At 49.1% G+C, this 7,589-nt stretch overlaps 1 pseudogene; it reads left to right on the top strand.

Annotated features, from left to right (window-relative positions):
• The first annotated feature begins 769 nt into the window (after positions 1–769).
• LOC144149444 (uncharacterized) lies at positions 770–3,110 on the top strand (annotated as a pseudogene).
• Positions 3,111–7,589: the final 4,479 nt, after the last annotated feature.

Here is a 7,589-nt window from a genome sequence, read left to right as displayed (position 1 = left end):
AAAAGAAAGCTGTACCGTTTCAGCATGTTTAACAGCGCCATCTAGCAAAAGTAAAAAAAAAACTGCTTCTGTTTTAAACAGCAAAAAAATTCCCCCGCATTTCCCCGAGGGGGAGAATGTGAAAGTGCGAATGCACGGTTGTCGGCCCGCTTGCGGCACTTGCGCTCGGCCCCCGCAGCCCACCGCCTCGCCGCCTTCTCTTCCATCTCTTCCATCGGGTTTGTAGTATCACGTGTACACCACGCAGTTATCAAGCCGCTATAACGCCGCTGAGTCGCCAACACACGCCGCTGACGACGTAGTTTGAATGCGTTAAAGATATAAGGCGCGTCACTAACACTGATATCAGCGTCGCGTCCGTGGCTTGGTCGGTAGAGCGTCGCGCTGCGGCCGCAAAGTCCTCGGATCGAAACCTGGCGCCGGATGCTGTTTCTTTTTTAAATATAGAGGAGCACTGCGGACGCCGCCGCCGCCGACGCCGCCGCCGCCGCCGACGCCGGCGGTGGATGGTTTGGGGTCGCTTATAAAGTGCATTCGCACTTAAAAAGGGCAAGTCAAGTCGAGCCCAATCCGGCGGCTTCGCGCGTTTTTGTGCGTGTGTGTAGCAGAAGTCCCGCAATCCTAAAACAATGCCTCCTCTGGTGTGAATACTGTCAAACCGTCGACTGCTGCCACTGTTGACGTGGAAGGAGATCGACGGGCTACTTCTTACGGCTGCAAAAGCCGACTCCTGAAGGGGAACATCTGGCTGGATGACCTCGAGTACGAGATGAGACGCAACCGAGAGCTGGAACTTTTTCGCTGTCGGCCCCACCATGGCCTTCTCGATATCGAAAATACCGAAAGCACGTTCTTCAAGCAGCCGTTTAGATTTTCGAAATAGGACTTGGACCACCTGTACCCTGTACCTGTACTTGGACCCTGATGCTGCCGGAGAAATCGTGACTGCACAAAATGTCACAATACCCGGCCGAGAAGCGCTGTGCCTCACGCTCAGACGGCTTGCGTACCCCAAGCGCTGGGGCGACCTGGAGCAACTGTATGGCCGCCACACCTCCGTCATGTCTAGCTGTTCCTCCATGGTCATGAACCACGTCATCACGTTGTTTGGGCACCTGCTCAAAGACCTGAACTACCATCACTGTATTTCGCCTGCTTCGCTGCCGACCTTCTTAAGGGTAAGTCGCCTCTGCGCCCTTTCCTCGCTGGTGTTGAAGCACAGTTCTTACTTTCAGCTTAAGCATGAAGCACTGAGTACTACTGGCGCTAACGGTGTTATCCAACATAGCCACAATGCTCAAAGAGAGGTGCCTGGGCTGACAAAAGTCCATCGCTACCAATCTCCTAGACCTTTCATGTGGTGCAAAAAAAATGAAAGCAACGACTGCGTATTTAATGTTGATTCACTTCGCAGTATTTATATGTTTTGAGGAACTTGGGACCCAAGCAAATATGTCCCCCTTATTTCTCTCGCAGCAGAGGATGCGGAAAGTCAAAACACGAAGCGAGGGCTAAGCGGCGAAGCCAAAATAGAGGGCATGTCTACTGGCGGAGCCGATTTTTGGTTGTTGTTGCTTCTAAATTTTGGAATATTTAACAATTTAAACCCTCCTGAGTATTAACCACTGCTGGAAAAACAAAGTGAACATTACTAGCGAATTTTTTCATTGAATTAAAGGCTGCAATTCTCTAGTAAGTTTCAATTTTTTTGTAATTTGGCGAGTAATTTTCGCCTGACTTGATAGTGATTTTTTCCTGGCTGTAATTTATGCCGCTTCCCCTCGTTACCTTTTTTTAATGTTGAGTAGCTTGAGGTGGTGCTTTTTGTGCGTGCCCAAAAGCGGCCAGTGTATTTTTTTTATTGCAGTTGTAAATGCCAGGTCAAACATTCGGTATAGGAAAGGCAGTGCTCAACAATTCACCCAAATACTAAGTGTTTGGAGTGCTTACTCTGTGGCATGTACTGAACGGCTGCCCATGTGTGTGAGCTAGTCCAGTTGTTTCAGCTATCAGTCCTGTACTTTTACAGCTGCTAGCTTACACTTACAATACATGTGCATGCCATATTCGGTTGACTTCAAAACTTGCCTTAAGCCTGCTGGGTGGGCACATGACAGAGAAATATTCCAATATTCACGTAGCAGTGCCTCCATTGCTTATAACTATCTCATGACTGTAATGAGGCCAATCATGCCGTATTTCACTGCTCCATTGTATTTGGCTGAAACTTTACTTCATAATGCTAATTTTACATTGTACCCCACTCATCTTTCGTCACTAGCTATTGTTGCTTGAGTGTGAATTGTTTTTCTCACAACCCAGTCCTAAAATATCTTGTTGGCTGTTAATTTGTCTTTGCAGTGACCACTGTGCGATTGTTACAGAGCATGTTTACCGTGTGTTGGCGGAGATCGCACTGTAGCTCGCTGTAGGCACAAACGTCATTGTCATTTCCATTGGTGCAGCAGATTGGACCAAGTGCAGATTTTTAAGCATTGATTGTCGCTGTTGTATTTGTCAACACAAAGACAGCAGTCAAAGAAGTCGCCATTATTGCCAGGGTGATATTCGTCAACGCAGGAGATTACGACAAAAACCTAAATGTAAACAATATTTGACATCCTTGCATGCGGTATTGTAACCAGGGCATGTTTCCGTACTCAGCAACATTTGGCAGTCCATATCAATACAAGCCACACTCCCAAAACACAAAAACACTCCCAAAACACAAAAACAAACAAAAACACTTTACAAAAACACAGTTTCTGTGTTCTGAAGACCTGAACCTGAGCTGCGTGTATAAATATTGTGTCATTTGTTTCTACTTTTCGCAGGCAGTACAAGACAAGGGCGCTCATCTGACCAACTGCTGGGCGTTCGTTGATGGGACGACACGTCCAATTTGCCGACCCAAGAGAAACCAGCAACTGTATTTTTCGGGGCACAAAAGAATGCAAATGGTTAAATACCAGCCGTTGATGTGCCCAAATGGTACTGTGTGCCAGCTTGATGGACACTACCCAGGAAGCTACCATGATGCAAGTGAGTCAGCCTTGGTACTTTTGGTGCTCAGAATGTGGAATGTCTGGTGCGTCTGATTTTTCATTGCAGTTACAAATACTTCTGGAGCCATGTTTAAATGTTGCCGACAATTTGGATGACTGGGGATTGTTTATAGTTTGCGTTTGCGCTGCTGCTGCTCTTTTGTGCAGGAATCCTTCGCGAGAGTGGAATGTACGCAAAGCTGGAGGAGGCGGCTAGCGGCCAGGACCAGGACTTCGTCATTTACGGCGACCCTGCTTATCCTCTGCGACCTCTTCTAATGAAGCCCTATTGGGGTTGCAACATCACGCCTGTGCAGGAGCCGTTTATTGCCAAGATGAGCTGTGTGCGTCAGTGTGTTGAATGGGGATTTGGCAAAGTCGTGGCAGAATTTGCCTTCTTGGACTTCAAGAAAAACCAAAAATTGCTCTTGCAGCAAGTGGCCCACATGTACAAAGTTGCCACTACCCTGTCCAACTGCCACACCTGCATATATGGTAGGCACGTGTGCTCATATTTTAACTTGAGTCCCCCTTGCCTGCGAGATTACCTCAAGCCCCTGTCTGTTCAATGAGGATTGAATCCTTTTTTTTATGCAGCTCGGCTGTGTGTTTAAATAAAAATGACTCTGCGTGCAAGTGCGTGTAAATAAAAAGGACTTTGCTCTTTCTACCTTTTACTGATTCAATCGGGAGAGAATGCCCTCCAGGATGCTTAAGACGGCCTGCTGCTGGGCAGCGTAAGTCCGACGCTCTTCAGCACGGGCTCTTCTCTCTTCTTCCTCGCGTTCCAGCTGCCACCTCCGCTCTTCGTCTCTCACCTGCTGTTCCAAGAGCGTGTGCTGCTTGTCCCATTCCAGCCGGCTCTCTTCAAGTGCCAGCCGACGAAATTCGATCGCGTGCTCTCGTCGCTGCATCTCAGCCTCGTGTTTCATCTGTTTCAGCAGGAATTTGTGGTCTACCTCGAGGCCTTTCTTCCCTGCGAACAAAGCATTTTCATTGACAACAATTACATTTACCCACTGCCAGGATTCTTTGTTACAGATCATGGGTCCAAGGCATGCTTGTTCTGGGTAGTAGCTAAACAAGCATCGCACTTGATTAGAGGAGTGCATGAACACTCGATACGTAGAAAAAAAAATCCCTGCTTTATGAAAAGCCTTTTACAATTCCAAATGCAGAGCTGGAAGGGTCTTCCCGCTTTCAACAAAACACTTTGTCATAACGAACTGAAGTTCACTCTGGCTAAAACTACAGAAGGAAAGATTGTGCCTAAATTGTGCCATGCTAGCAACGAGGCAGTTTTCGTGTGATGTACACATACAACTTACGAGGCCTTGGCGTGCTTCTTGAGGTAGTGGCTTGATGGGCACTTCAAGAGCTTTCCGAGCTGACGGACGGTGTTGCTTGAGGCTGATCAGGCTGGTCGTTCTAAGTGCGAATGCACTTCTTAAGCCAGCCTGAAGCGTCCGCCGCCGTCCGCATTCCGCCGCCGTCCACATACCAACAGCAGCGGGTGCGCGCGCTCCTCGTCTTCCTTGGCAACGGGGGGAGATGGGTGCGCGCTGCCTGGCCGCTGACATGGCACATACCCACGTGGGGGATTGGCCAGGAATCTCCTCGTCTTCCTTGGCAACGGGGGGAGATGGGCGCGCGCTGCCTGGCCGCTGACATGGCACATACCCACGTGGGGGATTGGCCAGGTACCGGGAGTGAGAAGGGCTAATGCACCCGCTTAAAGGAGTACTGACACGAAATTGCAAAGCTGAGATCCGCTCTAGCAATCAAGTACAACGACAACACAAATAGGTGTCTGTGCATGGCACATACCCACGTGGGAGATTGGCCAGGAATCGGACGGGAGAAGGGCTAATGCACGAGTACTGACGCGAAATTTCAAAGCTGAGATCCGCTCTAGAAATCAAGTACAACGACAACACAAATAGGTGTCTGTGAATAAATGCATCTTTTTTTCTTTATAGTTGTGTGTGTGTGTGTGATCTCTCTTTCGCGAACATTACCGAACCGCACAAATTCAACTCCTGCATTCGCACTTTCACATTCTTCCCCTCGGGGAAATGCAGGGAATTTTTTTTGGCATTCGAACATGACGCCTCCTCTTCGAGCGAGGTGGGATGCATCGCAGCGAAAAGCCCTGTGGGTGTTTCCGCAACATTACCTGTAAATATCGCCGTGCAAAAGCATGTATACTTAAAGTAAACTTGCTGTGACATCCTAAAAGTTTCGTAGACAATTACCAAAAAGTCGACACCTCTACAGAGTTTCAAATTTTGATTTACAATTATTATGAATGAAAAAGTCGACTATCAGGTATGGCCCTTACACAACAGGCCCCCCTGCTTTGCACAGGCCTTTAATATGCAAAATGAACAATGCATATGCAATTTCTGTTCATAAAAACACAAGCTGTGTTTTTTTGTCTTAACTTTTCTGCGGTGATACTGCAAAAAAAAGACAGGAGCCCACTCTTTGCATAAAAAAAATTATGAAGTGAAAGTAGCATGAAGTTTACCAGAAGGGCTAAAGTGTTTTTCCCCGGTGGCTTGGCTGCTTTATGCTTACACCCCAAATAGTTTAAGAGCGTCTAGGCAATGACGCTTTCCAAATTCCTTGGTAGGCGAAGGGATAGTTTAGTAATATTACAAACAATTCAGTGCAAAAAATTTAGAATACATTTCAAAAGAACAAAATAAATTAGGATTTCACAAATTGAAGCACCACAAAAAACCTGCTGTCACAATAGAGAGAGAGAGCACCTTTCCTGTATAAGCAGCCTCAAGGCGCGTGCTGTGCGGAGCGCATGCTGTGCGGCGAAGCCAGAATAGAGCGTATGTCTATTGGTGAAGCCGAGTTTTCGTTGTTGTTGCTTGTAAATTTCGAAATATTGAACAATATAAACCCTTCTGAGTATTAACCTGTGCTGGAAAAACAAGAGTGAACAATACTGGTGGAATATTTAATAGATTTAAAGCTGCAATCCTCTGGTAATTTTCGCCTGGCTTGAAATACCTTTTAAATACTTGTACCACCTGTTATATACATCACATGCACAACATTTTAGCAACTCCTCGTAGATGAGGAGGCAAAGTAGCCAGGCATCGTTGCAGATTGTACTGACTGGCGGTTTCAAGGCCGGAGCTGCTGTTCTCTTCCTCCTCCAGCGGCCAAAGGACGACGATGCTATGGGCAGCATCATTACGAGCCGCTTCGGCCGCCATTCGGGGCCCTGCCGCGATTCTGGGGCCAAGAGGTGCAGTGGGGGCGCGGCGGTGAGCTCGAACCTTATATGTAAAGTTGGTGCCGTCGGCGAGGCAAATGAGGTCTTGGAGGATGTGGTCCCTCTCGTTGTACTCCACCTCCGTGCCCACCTACATATAGGAAGAAAACGCCGGATAAAGTAACACCTCTGCTAATCAGCAAGCAAACGTTTGCGGAGCATTGAGCATGCCACTATAAACAACTTACTTTCGCAGATTCTTGCGGTCGTTGGCAGCGTACAGAGCCAACAGATTTTGGCAGCGGTCGAGCACCGCTCGCGCCGCGAACGGCTTTCCGGTGTCGCTGCTGAGCCGCTCAGCGATTTTCGTCCACTGAGCGGGATCCCTAAAAGGATCGCTCGTCTGGACGTGCCTTAGCAAGCTCAGGTCATTGCTCACGAAAAAATAAACTCGAGCAGGCGCATTTTCAGTCGCTACACCTGCAACCGCGCTACTTCCTGCAGAAGCCGTCGATGCAGCAGCCATTTTAATGGCGTCTCCAAACAGGTCTTCCCGGAGGTCCGCAGCGCCCCGCAAGCGACCCAGAGCATACGCTCCCAGCCGTTGTGTGCGTAGCACCACGTCGCCGGGCCGTTAACGCAGAGTACTACGCATGCGTGGTCGTAACCTGCCCCGCCGGGGCGCACGCTCGGCCGGAGCGCGCGCCCAACTAAATTTGTGTAATTGCGTGGTAGACAGGGGGGTGAGTTGTAAACGCCCGCGGTCAGCGCCGGCGAACAATATGCAATGTCATACGTGAGCGCGCTTCCAAGACTCTCGTGTGGGAGGCGTGGGTATTTGTTTGCCTCAAAGACGTTCCCCCATCCACTTTTTTCCACTCTTCCTGCTTAGTTCGCGTCAGTGCCAAAGCCGTAAGGTGAGCCGTAAGGTGTCCACGTGTCCGAGAAACCTGGGTAGAAGACATGCCACCCCCAGTAGCGCCGGAGAGAAACGGGCTAAGCTGTCGAAAAATCAGAATGAGAGTGATGGCGTCTGAGTAGGGAGACATGAATGGCCTTGCCGGAGAGGTAAGGTTGACAGCAACGGCGATATGTAATCATCCCGATCAGCGTCGGCTCCCAGAGCGGAGCAGGACGCATGCGAGCGCGCGCTTTGAAGCTCCCGGCACACAGAGGGCGCGTGTTTTCGTCGGCCTCAAAGACGAATCTCCGGGCCCTCTCATCCACTTTTCGCCGCGGCCGGCGCCGAAGACATAGGTTGTCTGCGTGTTGAAGAAATCTGGGAAGCAGATGCACGGGAGCCCCAAACG

The sequence above is a fragment of the Haemaphysalis longicornis genome, unplaced genomic scaffold (assembly GCF_048455015.1).
Source record: "Haemaphysalis longicornis isolate Haplotype H1 unplaced genomic scaffold, Haemaphysalis longicornis Haplotype H1 scaffold_8, whole genome shotgun sequence".
Lineage (NCBI taxonomy): Eukaryota > Metazoa > Arthropoda > Arachnida > Ixodida > Ixodidae > Haemaphysalis > Haemaphysalis longicornis.
Note: the sequence above shows the minus strand (reverse complement) of the source record. Positions and strands in the feature narration are given on the sequence as shown.